General features: G+C 42.8%; 1 pseudogene; it reads left to right on the top strand.

The window, feature by feature from the left end:
- LOC144326336 (adhesion G protein-coupled receptor D2-like) overlaps window positions 1-22,946 on the top strand; it is a 761,129-nt pseudogene that overhangs the window by 59,696 nt on the left and 678,487 nt on the right.

Genomic DNA, 22,946 nt, shown 5'->3' with positions numbered 1-22,946 from the left:
GGTAATATGAAATAATTTTATTATGTTAATTTTAAATGTATAAAGTCGGGATATAATATTGTGAATTTAGAAACATAATAACTGAAAGATACAGTAAGTTAAGAAATAAGGTAACAAATTGCTGAAACTTTTATTACAAAGAACGCAGAGTCGGGAGGATGTGGGGAAGTCCATTTGGAATATTGAAAAAACTACTGAAAATTGGATTGTAATGACCTTTTTATTATTTTGATTTTGTATTTGTTTCTTGTAATTTCTTACCCCAATTTTGTGTCTATGACCTTAAGAAAAGAAACTCAATAAAATTTTTTTTTTAAAAAAAACAGAATATGCAACTAGGCAAGTCTCCAGGCCCTGATGGGCTTACCTCCAAATATTATAAGACCTTGAAAGACTATCTGATACAACCTTTGATGGAGGTTTGTAACCAGATTATGGAGGGGAAGAAGGCCCCGGAGTCGTGGAAAGAAGCTTTCATCACATTGATTCCTAAAGTGGAAACTGAAAAGACCCAACTTAAAAACTACCGTCCCATCTCACTCCTAAATGTGGATTACAAAATTTTTGCAGTTATCCTGGCAAGTAGACTTAAAAAAGTTTTGAATGAAGTAATTCATAAGGACCAGGCTGGCTTTCTCCCTGGTAGGCATTTGTTTGATAACACTAGGAACATTATTGATATTTTGGAACTTTTACAAACAAATATCAATACGAGAGCAGTATTAATCTTTATTGATGCGGAGAAGGCCTTTGATAACATTTCTTGGGTGTTCATGAAGAAAAATTTGGAAGGGATGGGAGTGGGACGGGGGTTTGAAAATGGAATAGAAGCAATCTATTCAGAGCAGAAAGCTAAACTGATAGTGAACAATGTGGTGACAGAGGAGTTTAAAATTGAAAAAGGGACACGACAAGGGTGCCCCTTATCCCCTCTTTTATTTATTTCAGTCCTGGAGGTGCTTTTGAACATGATTAGGGAGGACCGGACGGTACAAGGAATACAGGTCGGAGTGAAACAATATAAACTGAAAGCATTTGCAGATGACCTGGTTTTAACATTACAGGAGCCAGAATCTAGTACAAAAAGAGTGTTAGAACTGATTCAGGAATTTGGTCGGGTGGCGGGATTTAAGTTGAACAAGCAAAAAACTAAGGTTTTGGCTAAAAATTTGACATCTACAGAAACGGATGGGTTTCAGAGAGAGACAGGATTAAGTGTGGTTAAAAAAGTGAAATACCTGGGGGTTCATTTGTCCTCTAAAAATTTGAATTTATTCAAAGACAATTATGAAAAATGTTGGATAGAAATCAAAAAAGATTTGGAAATTTGGTCAAGACTGAAACTTTCCTTGTTGGGTCGAATTGCAGCTATAAAAATGAATGTATTGCCGAAAATGTTATTTTTGTTCCAAGCCCTACAGATTGTGGACAGAGTGGAATGTTTTGGAAAGTGGCAGAAGGATATCTCCAAATTTGTCTGGCAGGGCAAAAAGCCCCAAATAAAGTTTAAAATACTAACTGACTCGAAAGAAAGAGGGGGGTTTGCCCTGCCAGACTTGAGGTTGTATTATGAATCTGCAGCCTTCTGCTGGATGAAGGACTGGTTTTTGTTGGAGAACACTGATGTCATAGATCTGGAAGGGTTTGACAATGCCTTTGGTTGGCATGCATATTTGTGGTACGACAAGGTTAAAGCCCACAAATTGTTTAAAAACCATATTGTCAGAAAAGCATTATTCATGGTCTGGATGAAATACAAAGACTTGCTAGAGGGCAAGACCCCGAGGTGGCTATCACCGATGGAGGCCAAGGCTCGAAAAAGACCCAACATGGAGGCCTACTGGCCGAAATATTGGGAAATAATTGAAAAAATTGGAGACAATTGGAGGCTGCAGAGCCAGGAGAAATTAAAAAATAAGGTGCGAGACTGGTTACATTATGCTCAAATTCAAGAGGTGTTTAAAATAGATAAAAAAGTTGGTTTCCAGGTGGAAAAATCGAGATTAGAGACGGAACTGTTAGAACCAAAGACTAAGATACTTTCTAGAATGTACAACATGCTGCTTAAATGGAATACACAGGATGAGACAGTAAAATCTGCCATGATAAAGTGGGCGCAGGACATTGGGCATAACATTATGTTTGAGGACTGGGAAAGGTTATGGAACACCGGAATGAAGTTCACGGCATGTAATGCCTTGAAGGAAAACATTATGAAAATGATATACCGGTGGTACATGACCCCAGTCAAGCTTGCTAAGATATACCATTTGTCTGACAATAAATGCTGGAAATGTAAGGAGGCTGAAGGGACATTCTTTCACCTCTGGTGGACCTGCCCAAAAGTGAAGGCCTTCTGGGAAATGATACACAATGAGCTAAAAAAGGTATTTAGGTATACCTTTCCCAAGAAACCAGAGGCCTTCCTCCTGGGCATGGTGGACCAGAAAGTGTTAAAGAAGGATAGAACTTTGTTTATGTATGCTACTACAGCAGCAAGAATTCTTATTGCAAAGCACTGGAAGACACCAGATTTACCCACGTTGGAAGAATGGCAGGCGCAGTTGATGGACTACATGGAACTGGCGGAAATGACTGGCAGAATCCGTGATTTGGGAGAAGAAATAATGGAGGAGGACTGGAAAAAATTTAAGGACTATCTGCAAAAACATTATAAGTTGTATGAATGTTAAGAATGTGTACGATTTGGAAACTTTTGCTTCAGCAACTCGAATAGGTGTATTGGAAATTAAGCTATAAGAAAGATGAGGTAGACAACATGAAGTAACCATACTATGTTTATTTATAGGGTATAAATAACTGAGATACAGTATTTTAAATTTGGAAACATAGTATTTGAAAGATACAGTAAGACATGAAATAAGGTAACAAATTGCTGATGTTACAATTGCAAAGAACGCAGAATTCGGAAGATGTGGGGAAGTCCGATTGGAATTGTTAAAGTATTTTGGAAAGTTGGAATTTATGTATACTTTCTTTTTCTTACTTTTATTTTCTACTTTTTATTCTGTAAATTTCTGAATATTTGAAAGAAAACTTAATAAAATATTTAAAAAAAAAAAAGAATCTACTAAACGGCTTAATTACAAGTCAGGAAGTGGAATACGCAATAAACTCAATGTCAAATCCAAAGCATTTGAGGAAACCAATAAAAAACTGCAAAAAGACATGAGAGAACAGAAAAAAGAGAGTGAAAAAATAAAGGAAGAGATGAGAGAGGTGAATAAAACGCAAGAACAAATCTGGGATAATATTGCTATGACAGAAATGCGACAGAAACAATTACATTTAAAATTCAGAGGAGTAGAGGAAGAGACAAATGAGAACATAAAGGAAAAGATGACCAAAGAGTTAGCAAAATGGTTAGATCTGAAAGAGGAAGATGTCGCATACACAATTGAAAACTCTTTTAGAATAAAAATGAGAATAGTCCAAAATAGGATAAAAAGACCTCTTGGAGACTGTTTAGTAATATTTAACTCAATTGAGATGAAGAATTTAATATTAAAAACGAGTTATCATAAAAAGCTAATAATTGGTGGCAGGCCAATAATTGTTCTGAAGGAAATCCCAGTTAGAATTTTACGCAAAAGAGAGGGATATAGACAAATAGTAGCAGTCCTGAAAAGAAACAGGATACGATACAGATGGGAATTTCCTGAAGGAATTGCTTTCTTCTTTAAGGATAAGAAATTCAAGTTGACAGACCAACAGGAAGTGGAAAAATTTATGAGGAGATATGAGAAAGAACTTGGCAAGGCAGAGGACAATACCAGAGACAGAGAAGGAGGGGGGGTGGGAGGGGGGAGGGGGGGAGGGAGGGAGGTTGGGAGGGGGGAAGGAGGGAGAGGGCGGGGGGAGGGGAATGAAGAGGGACTAGAGAGCGGCGAAGAAGCGGAGGAAGCGGAGGAAGAAGGTTAGGAAGAGAAAGAGGAGCAACCAGAACTTAGTTTTAGTAATGTCTTTGAAGTTTTTGTCTTGGAATGTAAATGGCGTAAATGAAAAATCCAAAAGGAATAAAATAATGAAAGTTTTGAGGAACAAAAATTATGATGTGATATGCTACCAAGAGACTCATATAGCTAAAAAACATAAACATGTATTGATTAATAAAAAGTTGGGGGTGGAATTTATTAATTCTGATGTCAGCAAAAAAAGAGGACTGGTGGTTTATGTTAAAGAGAAATGGGAACCGACACTAATATGTAAGGATGAAGAGGGAAGAATTCTGGGAGTTCAAATTAATCATCAAGGAGAAAAATTTAATGTAATAACGGTCTATGCCCCCAATACAAAAAAAGCAGAATTCTTTAAAAAATTGGAACAAATGTTATTAGAATTAGAGAGCCACAAATTAATTCTTTTAGGAGACCTAAATGGAGTCCCCGACCCTGAAATGGATAGGAGTGAAAAAAAGAGAAAGACGAACCAAGGGAAACTCCCAAAATCTTTTAAAGATTTACAGGAAAATTTAGATCTGATCGATATTTGGAGGTACAAAAACCCAACAATAAGACAATTTACACACTTTTCAGATGTACATCAGAGTTGGGGCAGAATCGATCAGATTTGGATTTCAAGAGAGTTATCATTAAGAACAAGGAAATGTGAGATAGAACCTAGAACACTCTCCGATCACAACCCAATTATTTTGGAAATAAAAAGTAGATCACTGGGACAGTACAGGTGGAGAATGAACGAATACCTATTAGAAAACGAAGAGATTATTGAGAAAGCAAAAAACACCCTGAAAGAGTATTTTGAATGGAATTTAAACAAAGGAACCAAAATTGACATAGTCTGGGAAGCAAGTAAAGCGGTCCTCAGAGGATTCTTGATTCAGCAGAATAGTTATAGAAGGAAGTTAAGAGAATTAAAAAAGGAAGAAATAGTGAAACAACTGAAAGAATGTGAGGAAAAATTAATAATAAACCCAGAGGATGAAAAGATGAAACAAATAGCCAAAGTGCTGCAAACTCAATACTCAACATTATTAGGGCAAGAGGTAGAATGGAGGATAAAATCAATGAAACAAAAATACTTTGAGTCTGCAAACAAGACGGGGAGATTGTTAGCATGGCAATTAAGGAAAAGGAAAAAACAAATGGTGATTAATAAGATTAAAATAGAGGAACATATAATAGAAGACCCAAATGAAATAAAGGAAAAGTTTCTTCAGTTCTATGAAACCTTGTACAAAAGAAAGGAGGATGAAGATACAATAGAAATAGAAAGATATTTGGAGAAAAATGGGGGTGAGCGGCTGACAGACGATGAAAAATCCCATCTAAATAAACCAATAACGACGGATGAGGTTAAGGAGGCTATTAAAAAAATGAAACCAGGGAAAGCTCCAGGTCCAGATGGTCTGTCACAAAAATATTATAAAGTCCTGGAGGAATATGTAACACCTGTCTTATGTGACGTATTTAATAATATCTTACAGGGAGGGAGGATACCGGACTCGTGGAGAGAGGCCCATATTACCCTAATACCAAAACCGGAGGCGGATAAACTTGACGTAAAAAACTATAGGCTGATATCACTACTCAATAACAATTATAAAATATTTGCTGAGATAATGGCAAAAAGACTGAAAAAATATTTGATAAAATCAATTCATAAAGACCAAGCCGGTTTTTTGCCAGGCAGACAGCTGAAGGACAACATAAGAAATATAATAAACATCATTGAATATTTAGAGTTTAAAAATGAAATTCCTGCAGCTTTGGTATTCGTCGACGCCGAAAAAGCTTTCGACAATGTATCCTGGTGTTTCCTTGTAAAGTGTATGGAAAGGGTAGGGATAGAGGGGCCCTTCTTGGAGGGTATCAAAGCAATTTATTCGAGCCAAAGAGTGAAATTAATTATTAATAATAATTTAACAGACTCATTTATGATATCAAAAGGTACAAGACAGGGGTGCCCTCTGTCCCCCCTCCTGTTTATTATGGTACTGGAGATAATTGCAAATAAAATAAGGGAAACACCGGAAATAAGAGGAATTAAACTTGGAGTGAAGGAATATAAATTAAAGGCATACGCCGATGATCTAGTGATATCATTAGAAGAGCCACTAAAAAGCGTGGAAAAAGTCTTGGAAGTGCTTGAGGAGTTTGGGAAGTTATCTGGGTTTAAGTTAAATAAAAATAAGACAAAAATACTGACTAAGAATTTGGCGGAAGACTTAAGAAATCAATTAGAACAACAAACAGGAATTAAGGTAGTGAAAAAGGTGAAGTATTTGGGTATTTGGGTAACTACAAAAAATATAAATTTAGTGGAAAATAATTACAAAAAAACCTGGAGTGAGATTAAAAAAGATTTAGACATCTGGAGTAGATTAACACTCTCCTGGGAGGGACGAATGGCAGCCATAAAAATGAACATCCTTCCAAAAATATTATTTTTATTTCAGAATATTCCAGTAATCAGAGGAACAACAATGTTTAAGGAATGGCAGAGGACCCTGTCCAGGTTTATCTGGCAGGGGAAGAGAGCAAGAATTAAGTTTAAACTGCTCACAGACAGGAGAGAAAGAGGGGGGTTTGCCGTCCCAAATTTGCAATTATATTATGAGGCTGCATGCCTATGTTGGGTTAAGGACTGGATAGTTCTGGAAAACTTAGATGTGTTAGACCTGGAAGGATTTGATGCTAGATTTGGCTGGCATGCCTATTTATGGCAAGATAAAGAAAGGGTGCATAAGGGTTTCTCCCACCACATTGTTAGAGGAGCGTTGTTAGAGGTTTGGAATAGAACTAAAAGACTGTTGGAAAAGGGCATACCTTGGTGGCTATCTCCAGTTAATATCTCATCCCTTAAAAATTTAAACACGAGAAGCCAAAGATGGACCTACGAAGATCTCCTGACCAAATCGGATAAGGGGTGGAGAATTAAATCATTTGAAGAACTAAAAGATAAATCAATAGGGTGGTTACAGGTTCACCAAATTAACGCCCTATGGAATGAACACAAAAAAATAGGGATGAATGAGAAAAAATCAAAATTCCAAGTGGAAATATTAGAAGGAAAGAGTAAGCTTCTATCCAAAATGTACAATCAATTACTGGAATGGGATACAAAAGACGAGGAGGTGAAGGAGGTCATGATAAAGTGGGCCATAGATTTGGGATATAGTTTAGAATATGAGAGATGGGTGAAACTTTGGACTAAGGACATGAAATTTACAGCATGCGTTAGCCTCCGTGAAAATATGGAAAAAATGATGTATCGTTGGCATATTACTCCTGTTAAGCTTGGAAAAATGTACAAGACTGGAGACAAAAGATGTTGGAAATGTAAAAAAAAAGAGGGCGACTTCCATCATATGTGGTGGTCGTGTGAAGAAGTGAAGAGGTTCTGGGGTTCTATCTATGATGAATTGAAAAAGATACTGAAATACACATTTCCTAAAAAACCAGAAGCATTTCTTCTGGGAATGGTCGGTGAGGAGATTAGAAAAGAAGACCAAACCATGTTCCAGTATGCAACGACAGCAGCAAGACTGCTGTTGGCACAGAACTGGAAATCATCTAAAATCCCAACTATAAGTGAATGGCAAAACAAGCTATTTGAGTACTCTGAGCTAGCAAAAATGACACAGAAGATCAGGCATCAGAGTAATAAAATCTTTATTAATGATTGGAACAAATTTATATCATACATGGAGAAAAACTTAGGTAATATTAAAATAACAGTAGGTGAATTATAGAATCTGTGAAGTAAAGATAAAGGTAGAAAGAAGGAACTGCAAGAAGGGTATAAATGGGATATAGCTTAAATCGCGGTGGAGGGAAGTCAGAATGATGTTATGTTATGATGTTATGATAATTAATACTTTCGGAGAAATGTATTTACGTCTTGATATTTTATTGTCTACATCTGTTTATTTTGCGATGTCTTTTTTTTTTCTATTGTGATTTTAAAAGAGTGAATATTGGAAATAAAAGTTATAATAATAAAAAAAAACGGAATTGTTAAAGTATTTTGGAAAGTTGGAATTTATGTATACTTTCTTTTTCTTACTTTTATTTTCTACTTTTTATTCTGTAAATTTCTGAATATTTGAAAGAAAACGCAATAAACTCAATGCAACTTGGCAAGACACCAGGACCTGATGCTCTATCAGCAAAATATTATAAGACATTGAAAGACTGGCTTATGCAACCTCTGGTAGAAATATCTAATTCAATTTTACGGGGGGGGGGGGGGGGGGCAAAGGACCTGAAACCTGGAAACAAGCCTACATTACTCTGATTCCTAAACAGGGTCAGGATAGATCCAATGTTAAAAACTACAGACAAATCCACTCAATATGGATTATAAAATTTTTGCAAATATATTGGCTAATAGGCTAAAGAAGGTTTTATCTGAATATATTCATAAAGATCAGGCAGGATTTCTGCCTGGAAGACATATGAAAGACAATATTAGAAACATTGTGGATATTTTGGAAAAGCTAGAAGCAACGAAGAGTTGTAAAGCAATGTTAATGTTTATCGACGCTGAAAAAGCCTTTGACAATGTTTTTTGGAGTTTTATGTTACATAACTTAGAGAGTATGGGGATGGGTCATGACTTTCTAAATGGTATTAAAGCAATCTATCATGAACAAAAAGCTAAAATTATTAAGGTTTTAAAGAATGGCAAAAAGCTCTCTCTGGATTTATCTGGCAGGGGAGAAAACCCAGAATTAAATATAAATTACTAACGGATTCCAAAGAAAGAGGGGGATTCTCTCTGCCAGATTTAAAAAATTATTTTGAAGCTGCTGCACTGTGTTGGATTAAAGACTGGATAAAATTAGAAGATACAGACTTATTAGACTTGGAGGGATTCGATAATGTGTTTGGTTGGCATGCATATTTGTGGTATGATAAGGTAAAAGCCCATAAAGCATTTAAAAATCATATAATTAGGAAATCGTTGTATAATGTTTGGATAAAATACAAAGACCTTTTAGAAAGAAAGACGCCCAGATGGCTTTCACCAATGGAGGCAAAGGCCCAGAAAAAAATAAATATGGATACCAAATGCTGAGATATTATGATTTATTAATAGAGGAGGAGGAAGGTTATAAATTAAAATCATTTGAGCAAATTAAATATAAGCTAAATTGGCTACCAGATTAATGAATTGTATAAATTGGATAAGAGAAATGGTTTTGCCTTGGAAAAATCTAAGTTGGAGACGGAGTTGTTGGATACTGAAGGTAAAAATTTATCTAAAATGTATAAGCTTTTGCTGGAGTGGCATGCGAAAGATGAACAAGTTAAATCTGTGATGATAGATTGGGCAAGAGATTTAGGACATAATATAATTGTCAGGGAACTGCCATCAGAGACCAGAGGAGAGGGAGGTCGCCCCAATGATGCAGGGGAGGGGACTAGCAAGGAGAGAGAGAGAGCTTCCGCTGGGGAAGGCAATCCAGGAGACACCAGGAAGAAAGGGGAGGCTGAGAGCACTTCGGAGGGAGGGCTCCGAGACTCTTCAAGTGAGATCAGCGGGGAGAACACCGGACCCCCGCTTGGCACGCCCACACTGTGCAGAAGGCTTCCGTGCAGAGAATCTAGGCGGAGACTGGGCGTCAAGGAATTTTTATGTTGGAAGAAGTTTAGAAAACGCCCACTAACGGATTCTGCCAGCGACTGAAGCAGCCGAGCCTAAGGGCTGCTCAGCCAGGGAAAGGCGCAACCACCCCAAGCAGCTTGGAGCAGTTGGTGGTTTACACACAAGCAACCCCTATTCCCATTACAGCAATCCGTTAGTCCTTTATGTTGCTTGTGTGCAGGAGAAGAGGGGCACCGTCATGAGTCAAACCAGAGGAGCAGGCGCTGCGGAGGGAGCCAGAGGGGGACCTACTCTGGAGGAGAGAAACAGAGATTTGGAACAGCAGCTGGCTATTCTGGCGGCGCGGCTGGATGAAAGGCGGACTCAAGATGCCCAGGGGAAGCCCACCCCCATCGCAAGGAAGGTACCAGGACTAGTGCAGAAGTTTGGGGGCAACCCCAGAGATTATAACGCATTTAAGACAGAGGTGAAGTATGCGCTGGACCTGCAGTATGATGATTTTGTGGACGACGGGGCTCGGGTGGCTTTTGTGATAGGGCACCTTCAGGACGGGGCCAGGGAATGGGTCCGGCCCTTAATGGCGTCTGAAAATGCCGCGTTAAAGGATCTGAGGAAATTTTTTAGCGCCATGGACCATATGTTTTCGAGCGAAGTGGAGCTGAGCGTGACGCGCAAGGAAATGATGGGTTGCAAGCAAGGGAACCAATCAGTGAGGGAGTACTGGTCACGCTTTGCCATGTTGATCCACAAACTTGGGTGGGAACTGAGTTCGGAACCGGTGCAGATGTTATTTGAGGAGGGGTTATCCCCTTGGGTTAAAGATGAACTTTCCCGCTCGCCCCGCCCGGAGTCGATGGACCAGCTGACCAAGAGGGCGCTTGCGGTGGAAGTAAGGCAAGAGATGCAGGCGATGGAAAGGCGGGAAGGGAGAGGCGAGCGTTGGCATGACAACCGCATTCCTGAGATGCCAGGGCAATCTCAACCGCCAGAGGAACCAATGGAGATTGGAGGCGCGCACGCGCGTGGGGTTTCAAACTCTGGCGAGGTTCGCAAGAAGGAGGGGGAAACCGCCAAGAAATGCTTTCTCTGCCAACAGCCGGGACATTTTGCCAGGGTCTGCCCTCAGAGGAAGGCGTGGCAAGGAATGGTGGGGGCAGTTGGTGGGGAGCAGGAGGAGGAAAAGGAACAGGGAAACGCCAGTGCTTGGCTGCCCAAGAGCGGGCACAGCAGCCAGGCAAGCACCCAGTAAAAGTGCCCAAGCCAGACCCTCCCCAGGCAGCCATCGCCATAGAGGTGGTGCTAGAACTCCCCAATGGGCACCCAATCAAGGTGAAGGCATTGTTGGATTCAGGGAGCTCTTGCAACTTTTTTAGCAGGGAATTTGCCCTAGAACATCAGCTCCACGTATTGGCACTAGAGCACCCTTTGCAAGTAACGACCATTGATGGGAGGGAACTTCTAGGGGGGGAAGTGACCCACCAGACCCCTCCCATGAGAATGAAAGTCTCCAGACACACAGAGACAATTGCCTTTCACGTAGCCACACTAGCAGGACCACCAATCATATTGGGTATGAGCTGGCTGGCACTGCACGATCCAGTGGTGGGATGGCACCAGCGAACAGTCTCCTTTGGGTCAGCTTACTGCATGGAGCACTGCCACGGGGGAGAGACCCAGAGGATGGCAGTGGCCAGAGTGGCAGGGATGGCGGTAGGAGAGAAGGGGAGAGTGCCACCTCAGTATGCAGACCTGGAAGCAGTCTTCAGTGAGAAGGAGGCAGACAGGCTACCCCCCCACAGGCCTTTTGACTGTCAGATCAACCTACTCCCAGGGGCCCAGCTGCCAGTGGGTAAGCTGTATGCCATGTCGGACAGGGAGATGCAAGAGTTGCAGAAGTTTATTGATAAGAACCTGAAGAGGGGTTTCATACACGAATCAAGGGCGGTGGGGGGCAGTCCGGTGTTCTTTGTGGACAAGAGAGACTCCAAAGAGCCCAGATTGATCGTAGATTATAGGTCCTTGAACCTTGTGTCGGAACCAGTGACCTTCCCCATGCCGAGAATCGATGATATTTTGGCCAGAGTAAGGAAAGGGAAGATTTTTACCAAGTTGGACCTTCGAGGGGCGTACAATTTGATAAGGATGAGGGAGGGGGATGAATGGAAAACCACCATGTTCACCCCTCTGGGGGCCTTTGAGTACTTAGTTATGCCCTTCAGACTCCAATCAGGCTCCAGCACATTTCAAAGTTTTATGCACCATGTGCTGGGGTCCCTGCTCTACAAGAATTGCATAGCTTTCTTGGACGACGTGCTAATCTACTCAGAGAACGAGGAGCAGCATGTAAAGGACGTCAGGGAAGTGCTGCAGAGGCTGCAGGAGCACCAGCTGTGGGTCCAGTTGGAGAAATGCCAATTCCACGCCCGAGAGGTAGAGTTCCTGGGTTACAGGTTGTCTGACAAGGGCTTAGCCATGGACCCAGGCAAGGTGCAGGCAGTGCTGGAATGGAAGACGCCCAAGAACCGGAAAGACATGCAGAGGTTCTTGGGGTTTGGAAATTTCTACAGGAAGTTCATCAAGAACTTCGCCCACCTGACAGCTCCCATTACCGATTGCCTCAGCAGCAAGAAGAAAGGGAGAACGATTGGGTGGAAAAACTAGCGCTGGCCGAATTTGCATACAATAACGCTGAACATGTGTCCACGGGGATGAGTCCGTTCATGGCCAATTACGGGTGTCACCCCAGGGCCTTCCCAGGGGAGGGGGAGGGGAGGTGGAGTGTGCCGGCGGCCGAACAATTTGTGGAAGAAATGGAGGCGTTACACCAACAACTCAGGGTTAACCTGGAAAGGGCGAAAGAAGCGTACAAGAGGCAGGCAGACAAGCACCGCAGAGAAGGGGAAACTATAAGAGTGGGAGATCAGGTGTGGTTGTCTACCCAAGGGTTACCGTTCAAAGGGAGTTGTAAGAAATTACGGCCAAGACGATTGGGACCTTTTGAGGTAACACAACAAGTGAATCCGGTGGCTTTCAGACTCAAATTGCCCAGCAACATGAAACTGCACCCGGTGTTTCACAGATCTCTACTCTCACCGTACAGGGAAGGGAGGGAATTTCTGGGACAAGGAAGAGAAACACCCATGCATCCATGGGTGGAGGAAAGGGAACTAAGTAGTCATGCAGCTGAAATTCTTGATTCCAGGTGGAGAGGGAGACAGGTGGAATATCTGGTGGCTTGGGAGGGGGAGCCCGAATCGGAGAACACTTGGGTTCCAGCGGAAGAGATCCGGGATGAGTATCTGGAGGAGGAGTTCCATCGCAGGTTCCCAAGGAAGCCCAAGCCGTTAGGGAGGTTTTGGAAGGAGCAATTTGGCAACACAGAGGATGAGGAAGAGTTTGTGGGATTTCCCACCTCTGAAGAGGAAGAAGGGGGAAGATCCGAAGGGGAGGAATCCGACTGGGAAGAGTGGGAAACGGAAAGAGACAACCGCAGGTGGAGAGCAGTGTTGGAATCATCTGAGGAGGAGGATAGCTCCTTCAGGGGGTTCCCCACTTCACCGTCCCAGGAACGGACGGGAGGGGAGGGGGGCCCTGGGAGGAAGGTGGATGTCAGGGAACTGCCATCAGAGACCAGAGGAGAGGGAGGTCGCCCTAATTATGCAGGGGAGGGGAATAGCAAGGAGAGAGAGAGAGCTTCCGCTGGGAAAGGCAATCCAGGAGACACCAGGAAGAAAGGGGAGGCTGAGAGCACTTCGGAGGGAGGGCTCCGAGACTCTTCAAGTGAGATCAGCGGGGAGAACACCGGACCCCCGCTTGGCATGCCCACACTGCGCAGAAGGCTTCCGTGCAGAGAATCTAGGCGGAGACTGGGCGTCAAGGAATTTTTATGTTGGAAGAAGTTTAGAAAACGCCCACTAACGGATTCTGCCAGCGACTGAAGCAGCCGAGCCTAAGGGCTGCTCAGCCAGGGAAAGGCGCAACCACCCCAAGCAGCTTGGAGCAGTTGGTGGTTTACACACAAGCAACCCCTATTCCCATTACAATAATGTTTGAAGACTGGGAAAGATTGTGGAAGAAAGGGGTCAAGTTCACTGCATGTACTTTGTTAAAGGAAAATATTATGAAGATGATGTATAGATGGTATTTGACTCCTGTAAAATTAGCAAAGATGTATCACAATTGTGATAATATATGTTGGAAATGTAAAGAGAAGGAAGGAACATTCTTTCATATGTGGTGGACCTGTCCCAAGGTGAAAGACTTCTGGGAAAAGATTTATAATGAATTGAAAAAAATGTTGAAATATACATTTATAAAGAAACCAGAGGCCTTTCTTTTTGGAATAACAGGCTTGGAAATGCCCAAGAAAGATGTTAAATTATTTTTGTATGCCACAACTGCGGCTCGTATTTTGTTAGCTAAAAAGTGGAAAACCCAAGAATTACCAACAGTAGAAGAATGGCAGATGAAGATGATGGACTTTTTGGAGCTAGCCGACCTAACCGGAAGAGTCCGCGACCAGAAGGAGGAGGAACACCACGAAGAATGGAAGAAATTTAATGATTATTTAGTTAATTATTTAGTCAGAGCTTGCAGGGCAGCAGCTGAAGAAGGTGCAAAAAAGGGTTTTTCTTGTGTGTGTGTGTGTGTGTGTGTGTGTGTGTGTGTGTGTGTGTGTTTCTTTGTGGCTGATTAGCTGCTCTCCCTGTGCAAAGGTCAGAGGGGGCAGGGTTTCTGTTGAGGTAGGTGATTAGCTGTGGGAGGAGCTTATCAGAGCTTGCAGGGCAGCAGCTGAAGGAGGAGCAAAAAGGGTTTTCTTGTGTGTGTGTGTGTGTGTTTCTTTGTGGCTGATTAGCTGCTCTCCCTGTGCAAAGGTCAGAGGGGGCAGGGCTTCTGTTGAGGTAGGTGATTAGCTGTGGGAGGAGCTTATCAGAGCTTGTAGGGCAGCAGCTGAAGGAGGAGCAAAAAGGGTTTTCGTGTGTGTGTGTGTGTGTGTGTGTGTGTGTGTGTGTGTGTTTCTTTGTGGCTGATTAGCTGCTCTCCCTGTGCAAAGGTCAGAGGGGGCAGGGCTTCTGTTGAGGTAGGTGATTAGCTGTGGGAGGAGCTTATCAGAGCTTGTAGGGCAGCAGCTGAAGGAGGAGCAAAAAGGGTTTTCGTGTGTGTGTGTGTGTGTGTGTGTGTGTGTGTGTGTGTGTGTGTTTCTTTGTGGCTGATTAGCTGCTCTCCCTGTGCAAAGGTCAGAGGGGGCAGCGCGCAGTTTGATCCATCTTTTAGATTTAGGGGAGCTAGTCTCGCACGTTTGTTGGCAGAGACCTAGGTTTTTTTGGGGGGGAGGAGTTATTTGTCCTGTCTTCACGCTTTTTATGATGGAGGACCGCTGTAGTCACCCCCAACGACATGTTCTCAAGATGGAGGATGAGGGAACAGCTGCAGTCGCCTGCGATTCCTGCGCAATGTTTGCCATCTTGCCAAAGGTTGCAGGCAGCTTTACTTGCAGCAATTGCATGTTGATTGCCCTCTTACAAGACAAAGTCCAGCAACTGGAGGAACGTGTATCTACGCTCCAGAGAATTAGAGAGCTGGAGCTCTTCTTGGAAGCAACAGAGCACAGCGTCTCCACCAAGGAGGAGACAGGGGACTCCCCTGAGAAGGAGGCTAGTTCACCAACACAGGAGCCAGATATATGGAGGAATGTGACTCAAAGAAGTAGGAGGCCCAGGGTTCACTCTGATTGTTTAGAAATACACAATCGCTTTGAGGTGCTCTCCTCTAGCATGGAAGACGAAGAGCAGACTCCATTTGAGGATCTCTCCCTCATTACAGTTGATCAGGTATATGAAGACGAGCAGCAAAGTCAGTCCTCAGGGAATGTGCAGGTGACCTTGGAACAGACAGCTCACGGAAGAACCCCGACCAGACCTAAGAGGAGGCGTGTAGTGGTGATAGGGGATTCCCTACTGAGGGGAACAGAAGCAGTGATCTGTGGGCCTGACAAGATGTCTCGGGAAGTGTGCTGTCTCCCCGGGGCTAAGATCCAAGATGTAACTGAATGACTGCAAGGAATCATAAAACCCACTGACAAATACCCCTTCCTCTTGGTTCATGTGGGAACCAATGAAACTGCAAGCATTAGCCTCCAGAGGATCAAAAGAGACTACGAGGCTCTGGGCAGGAAATTGAAGCAATTAAATGCACAAATTGTCATCTCATCTGTCCTTCCAGTTGAACGACGTGGCCCAGGGAGAGAGGGAAAAATAGTGGAAGTGAACAACTGGCTTCGCAAATGGTGCAAACAGGAACGGTTTGGATTCTTAGATCACGGACTGCAGTTTCTTAAAGATGGACTTCTGGCAAGCGATGGGCTGCACCTCACAACGGTTGGGAGGAATGTTTTTGCCAAAAATCTCAGAAACCTCATCAGGAGGGCTTTAAACTGACTAATGTGGGGGAGGGAGACAGTGCTCCTGAAGGTAGGAGTCTATCAATTGATGAAGATGATCATCCAAATGTCATAGACCAAATGGAGCAAACAGCACACAGACCTAGTGGTGGGAGGAAAAAATCCTTAAATAAGAGACACGGGGGAATGATTAATGGACTTCAATGTCTGTACACTAATGCGCAAAGCATGGGAAATAAACAAGATGAGCTTGAGCTCTTGGTACAGCAAACTAAATATGACATAATAGGCATCACTGAAACCTGGTGGGATAAGTCCCACGATTGGAATGTAATAATGGAGGGATACAATCTATTTCAGAGAAACAGACCAGACAAGAAAGGAGGAGGAGTGGTGTTATATGTCAGGGATGTGTATACCTGTGAAGAGATCCAAGATTTAGAACATCAAAGCCAAAGTGAGAGCATTTGGGTCAAATTTAAGGGAGAGAAGAATAACAGAGACCTCATTGTGGGAGTTTACTATAGATCCCCAAGCCAAACGGAGGACATAGATGATGCCTTCCTGGAACAGATGGCCAAGCATGCAAAAGGAAGGGAGATAGTAGTAATGGGGGACTTCAATTACCCGGATATTTGTTGGATGTCAAACTCAGCCAAGAGCATAAGGTCAAACAGATTCCTCACTGGACTTGCAGACAACTTCATTGTCCAGAAAGTGGGAGAAGCAACAAGAGGAACAGCCATTTTAGATCTGGTCCTAACCAATGTTGATGACCTGGTTAGTGGGGTAGAAGTGGAAGGATCATTAGGCGCGAGTGATCATGCTCTTCTGAAGTTTACTATACAGCGGAAAGGAGCAGCCAAGCATACTAGGACTCAATTTCTTGACTTTAAGAAAGCCGACTTCATAAAACTTAGGGAAGTGCTGGGTGAGATCCCATGGACAGTAATACTGAAAGGAAAGGGAGTTCATGATGGCTGGGAGTTTGTTAAGAGGGAGATAGTAAAAGCACAACTTCAGGCAATACCAATGAGACGGAAACATGGAAGGTCCCTAAAGAAGCCAGGGTGGCTATCTAAAGAACTTTTAACTGAGTTAAGATTAAAAAAGGATGTGTACAAAAAATGGAAAAGGGGGGAAACCACCAAAGAGGAATTCAAACAAATAGCCAGCACGTGTAGACACAAAGTCAGAAAAGCTAAAGCACAGAATGAACTCAGGCTTGCTAGAGAGGTTAAAAGCAACAAAAAAGGCTTTTATGGGTATGTTCGTAGCAAAAGGAAGAACAAAGAAACAGTGGGGTCACTCAGAGGAGAAGATGGTGAAATGCAAACAGGGGACACAGAAAGGGCTGAACTCCTCAATGCCTTCTTTGCCTCAGTCTTCTCCGATAAAGAAAACAATGCCCGACCTGAAGAATTTGGAGCAAATGATTCAGCAGAGGAAACACAGCCCAGAATAACTAAGGAGATAGTACAAGAATACTTGGCTAGTCTAGATGTATTCAAGTCTCCAGGGCCAGATGAACTGCATCCAAGAGTATTAAAAGAACTGGCAGATGTGATCTCAGAACCACTGGCAGTCATCTTTGAGAATTGCTGGAGAACAGGCGAAGTCCCGGCAGACTGGAGGAGGGCAAATGTTGTCCCTATTTTCAAAAAGGGGAGAAGAGAGGACCCAAATAATTATCGCCCAGTCAGTCTGACATCAATACCAGGGAAGATTCTGGAGCAGATCATTAAGCAAACAGTCTGTGAGCACCTAGAAAGGAATGCTGTGATCACCAATAGTCAGCATGGATTTCTGAAAAATAAGTCATGTCAGACTAACCTGATCTCGTTTTTTGACAGAATTACAACCCTGGTAGATGAAGGGAACACAGTGGATGTAGCCTACCTTGATTTCAGCAAGGCATTTGACAAGGTGCCCCATGATATTCTTGTAAAGAAGCTGGTAAAATGCGGACTTGACTATGCTACCACTCAGTGGATTTGTAACTGGCTGACTGACCGAACCCAAAGGGTGCTCATCAATGGTTCCTCTTCATCCTGGAGAAGAGTGACTAGTGGGGTGCCACAGGGTTCTGTCTTGGGCCCGGTCTTATTCAACATCTTTATCAACGACTTGGATGATGGACTCAAGGGCATCCTGATCAAATTTGCAGATGACACCAAACTGGGAGGGGTGGCTAACACCCCAGAGGACAGGATCACACCTCAAAACGACCTTGACAGATTAGAGAACTGGGCCAAAACAAACAAGATGAATTTTAACAGGGAGAAATGTAAAGTATTGCACTTGGGCAAAAAAAATGAGAGGCACAAATACAAGATGGGTGACACCTGGCTTGAGAGCAGTACATGTGAAAAGGATCTAGGAGTCTTGGTTGACCACAAACTTGACATGAGCCAACAGTGTGACGCGGCAGCTAAAAAAGCCAATGCAATTCTGGGCTGCATCAATAGGAGTATAGCATCTAGATCAAGGGAAGTAATAGTGCCACTGTATTCTGCTCTGGTCAGACCTCACCTGGAGTACTGTGTCCAGTTCTGGGCACCACAGTTCAAGAAGGACACTGACAACCTGGAACGTGTCCAGAGGAGGGCAACCAAAATGGTCAAAGGCCTGGAAACGATGCCTTATGAGGAACGGCTAAGGGAGCTGGGCATGTTTAGCCTGGAGAAGAGGAGGTTAAGGGGTGATATGATAGCCATGTTCAAATATATAAAAGGATGTCACATAGAGGAGGGAGAAAGGTTGTTTTCTGCTGCTCCAGAGAAGCGGACACGGATCAATGGATCCAAACTACAAGAAAGAAGATTCCACCTAAACATTAGGAAGAACTTCCTGACAGTAAGAGCTGTTCGACAGTGGAATTTGCTGCCAAGGAGTGTGGTGGAGTCTCCTTCTTTGGAGGTCTTTAAGCAGAGGCTTGACAACCATATGTCAGGAGTGCTCTGATGGTGTTTCCTGCTTGGCAGGGGGTTGGACTCGATGGCCCTTGTGGTCTCTTCCAACTCTATGATTCTATGATTCTAAATGTGTTAAGCTAAACTAATCGGAAATAGCTTCCAGATATTTAATGGGCTTAGGATTGTATTTATGTCAACTGATAAAATAATGTGTTTACTACTATAAGGAGAAGATTTAAAGATGTTAATGTTCAATTTAAAGTGTATAAAAATTGGGTTTTGGAAAACCGTTATAAGGATTTGCAATGAAATTCAACTAAGGGGAAACGAGGAAGTCACTTTACAAAGTTAATAACTGTTATTTTCAGTAAGGTTATGATTTATGTTTGTTATGTTTGTTGTTTTGTGTTTTTGTTTGTCGTTAATATTATAAAAATCAATTTAAAAAAAAATGGGGGGGGGGGATGAAAAAGTTTCCACACCCCTGCCTTGTACAGATGGCTGAGAGAGTTGGTGATCTGATTGTTTTCTGTTCTGCTCTGAAGCATAGAATTTTTACTTGATAATTATCTGTGGTGTTTGTTTTTAGGATGTTGTTCATTGCTTAGAGATTTTCTTCTCTAAAGGTTTTTACTGAAGTAAATCAAACAGATCAATACAATTAAAAAATCCTAGAAGTGCAAAAAGGCAGCACAGTATATCTGAGAGAGACTCAATATTTGGTTGGTGAGGCACTTAAGACTGCCAGGAAAGCCAAATTTCACATTGTAAAATGGAGAGATGCGCCCTGTGTGTCTGTGTTTGTTGCATGTAAGATGAAATCCCACCAAACAGGGTATGTCATAAGGGAAATGATTTGATATTGCTTTATATATCTTTGTAACTTTGTACTAATATAACAACTGAGTATTTTAGTAATATTTTGTTTGAGTTACCTGGTTTTTGTACATCACTCACAGATATTTTTAATATATTAAGTGGTGTAGAAATTAAATAACCAATAATCAATATACATGATGCAAATAAATGACGGACAGCCTGGTCCCTGCCACAACCAGGCCACGGAGCTTCTTTTACTTCCCGCCCAGGTCTGCACCAGATCACCATGACCAACACCTGGTATGGCTACAGTTCCCTCCAGCGCCATCTCACCAGTGGCAATGCTGTGCTCAAGGATGCAGCAGTGTCAGATGGAGGCAGGAGGTAGGTGAATCAGGTCATTGCTCAGGCCTTTCCTACCTGCCCCAACCTCCTGATTTATTTTTCACCTAGCTCCTTTAGTATGCTGCAGCTCATCAGGCCCTGGAGATTTGAATTCATTTAAAGTAGCTAGGTGTTCCCTTACCATCTCTTTTCCTGTCTTGGACTGCAGCTCCCTCCATTCATCATTGATTTGGTTAGCACCAGGTTGGGCATCACTTTCCTTTTGGGTGAAGACAGAGGCAAAGTAGGTGTTGAGTAGTTCCGCCTTCTCTCTGTCGCCCAATAGCCTTTCCCCTTCTTCTCCATGCAGAGGACCCTCCACTTGTTTGTTCTTCCTCTTACTTCGGACATAGCCCCCAACCCCTTTTTTATTATTTCTAACCTCTCTTGCAAGGCTGAGCTCATTCTGAGCTTTAGCCAGCCTGACTTTGCCCCTGCAACTGTTGGCTACTCGTGCATACTCCTCCTTAGTGATTTCCCCCTTTTGCCATTTCTTAACTCTCAGCTCATCTGTAAGCTCCTTATGCAGCCACAGTGGTTTCCTTAGATGCCTCCCACTTTTCTTTCTTGTTGGAATTGTCTGCAATTGGGGGTCTTCAATATTTCTCCTTTTGGAAACTTCCATCCATCTTGGACTCCCTTCTCTTTGAGTATTTCTGACCATGGGATCTCACCCAGTAGCTGCTTAAGCTTTTTAAAATTGGCCGCCTTAAAGTTCAGAGTGCATGTCTGACTACACTCAGCTTTCCCTTGCCTCTGTATCATGAAACCCAAGAGGACACGATCATTTCCTCCCAAGTTTCTGAGCACTTCCACTTCATCAATCATCTCCTCCCTGTTGGTGAGGACCAGGTCCAAGATAGATGATCCCCTTCTTGCTTCTTCCACCTTCTGGGAAATGAAATTGTCAGCGAGGCAATGGAGGAATTTGTTGGACCTTACATTCTTGGCAGAGTTTGAGTTTCAACAGATATTGGAGAAGTTGAAGTCTTCCATGACCACTATATCTCTCCTCTCCTCTGAACATGTGCAGAGGAGGGCGACCAAGATGATTAAGGGTCTGGAAACTAAGCCTTACAAGGAGTGCTTGAAGGAGCTGGGTATGTTTAGCCTGGAAAAGAGGAGACTGAGAGAAGATATTATAGCTATCTTCAAATATCTTAAGGGCTGTCACATGGCTTCTTTTCTCCTGCTCTGGAGGGCAAGACTCAAACTAATGGCTTCAAGTTACAAGAAAGGAGATTCCGACTAAACATCCATGACAGATGGCCACCCAACCTCTGCTTTAAAACCTCCAAGGAAGAAGAGCCCACAACCTCCTGAGGGAGACCGTTCCACTGTTAAACAGCACTTTACCATCAGAAAGTTCTTCCTGATGCTTAGTCAGAATTTCTCCTTTCTTGTAACTTGAAGGCACTGGTTTGAGTCCTCACCTCCAGAGTAGGAGAAAACAAGCTTGCTCCCTCTTCCATGTGACAGCCCTTGAGATATTTGAAGTTGGCTCTAACATCTCCTCTCAGCCTCCTCTTTTCCAGGCTAAACATACCCAGCTCCTTTAACTGTTCCTCGTGAGACTTGGTTTGCAGACCCTGGATCATCTTGGTTGCCCTCCTTTGCACACCTTCCAGCTTGTCAATATCCTTCTTAATTTGTGGCACCCAGAACTGGACACAGTATTCCAGGTGTGGTCTGACCAAGGCAATGTAGACCAATGATTTTTCTTGGTATAGAAAAGCTTCCTAAAGCAAATAATGGCACCATTTAGCCAAAGCTAAGCAGGTCCAGGTCTGGTCACCTTATAGGTGGGAACCAGATGTGTGTTTCCATGATGGAAAGAAGGATGTATATTAGGGTTGCCATGTTTCAAAAAGTGAAAATCCGGACACAAAATTTTTTGCCTTGAGGTGAAAACTGCAGAATCGAATGGTTTTTCTGGGAAAGGTCTTCTTCCTGCAGTGCATCACTAAACTATGGAACTCGCTCCCATAGAAGGCAGAGGCAGTGAGAGCCACCAACTTACATGGCTTTACAAGAGGATTAGACAAATTCACAGAGGAGGATAGGGCTATCAATGGCTCCTGGCCACAATTGCTATGCTCTGCCTTCACGGTCAGAGTCAGCAACACGTGCAAACTCCAATTGCTGGAAGCCACAGGAGGGGGGGGGGGAGGGCTCTTGTGCTTGAATCCTGCTTGTGGGCTTCCCATAATAGGCCACTGTGAGAACAGGAGGCTGGGCTAGATGAGCCATTGGCCTCATCCAGAAAAACTCTTCGGTACAGTATTTGTGTGTGATAAGCAATAGATTGTGGGCCACCCTTGTGTGGTTTTTTGGGGGGTGGACACAAGGTGGCGCTGGCACCATTTGCGTTTCAGATAGGGAGACGGAGCTTCTGTGGGCATGGGAACAGCAAAAATGGATTATCTGCTAGGCAGGTGTGTGTGAGTGAGTGTGGCTAGTTCACTCTTTGTATTAATTAAAACAAGTACTAGGCTGGCTAACGGAGAAGTTCAGGTCTGCCCAGGCAAAGATATTTGCGTATGTTAGCAATTTGTTTTGCAGCAAAAACACCTTAAAGGTTTATTCTTGTAACTAATGCAGAGGGAAGCTCATGCCATAACAAATCTGTTTAGGTGCCACGAATCTCGTCAGTGTTTATCTTAAGAATCTGCAGCCTGGCTTTTTCCTTAAAAAAATAAAATAAAAATAAATCTTCAGGACACTTTACAGAATTCAGTATAAAATCACAGCAGGAAATAACAAAAGTTTGCTACAAGAATCCTCAGGACAGCAATGAGCATTCATGAATTAAGGAGAACTGTGGATGCAGCACA

The sequence above is a fragment of the Podarcis muralis genome, chromosome W, assembly GCF_964188315.1.
Source record: "Podarcis muralis chromosome W, rPodMur119.hap1.1, whole genome shotgun sequence".
Taxonomy (NCBI): domain Eukaryota; kingdom Metazoa; phylum Chordata; class Lepidosauria; order Squamata; family Lacertidae; genus Podarcis; species Podarcis muralis.
The sequence above is the reverse complement of the archived record's forward strand: the minus strand, read 5'-3'. Positions and strand labels throughout refer to the sequence as shown.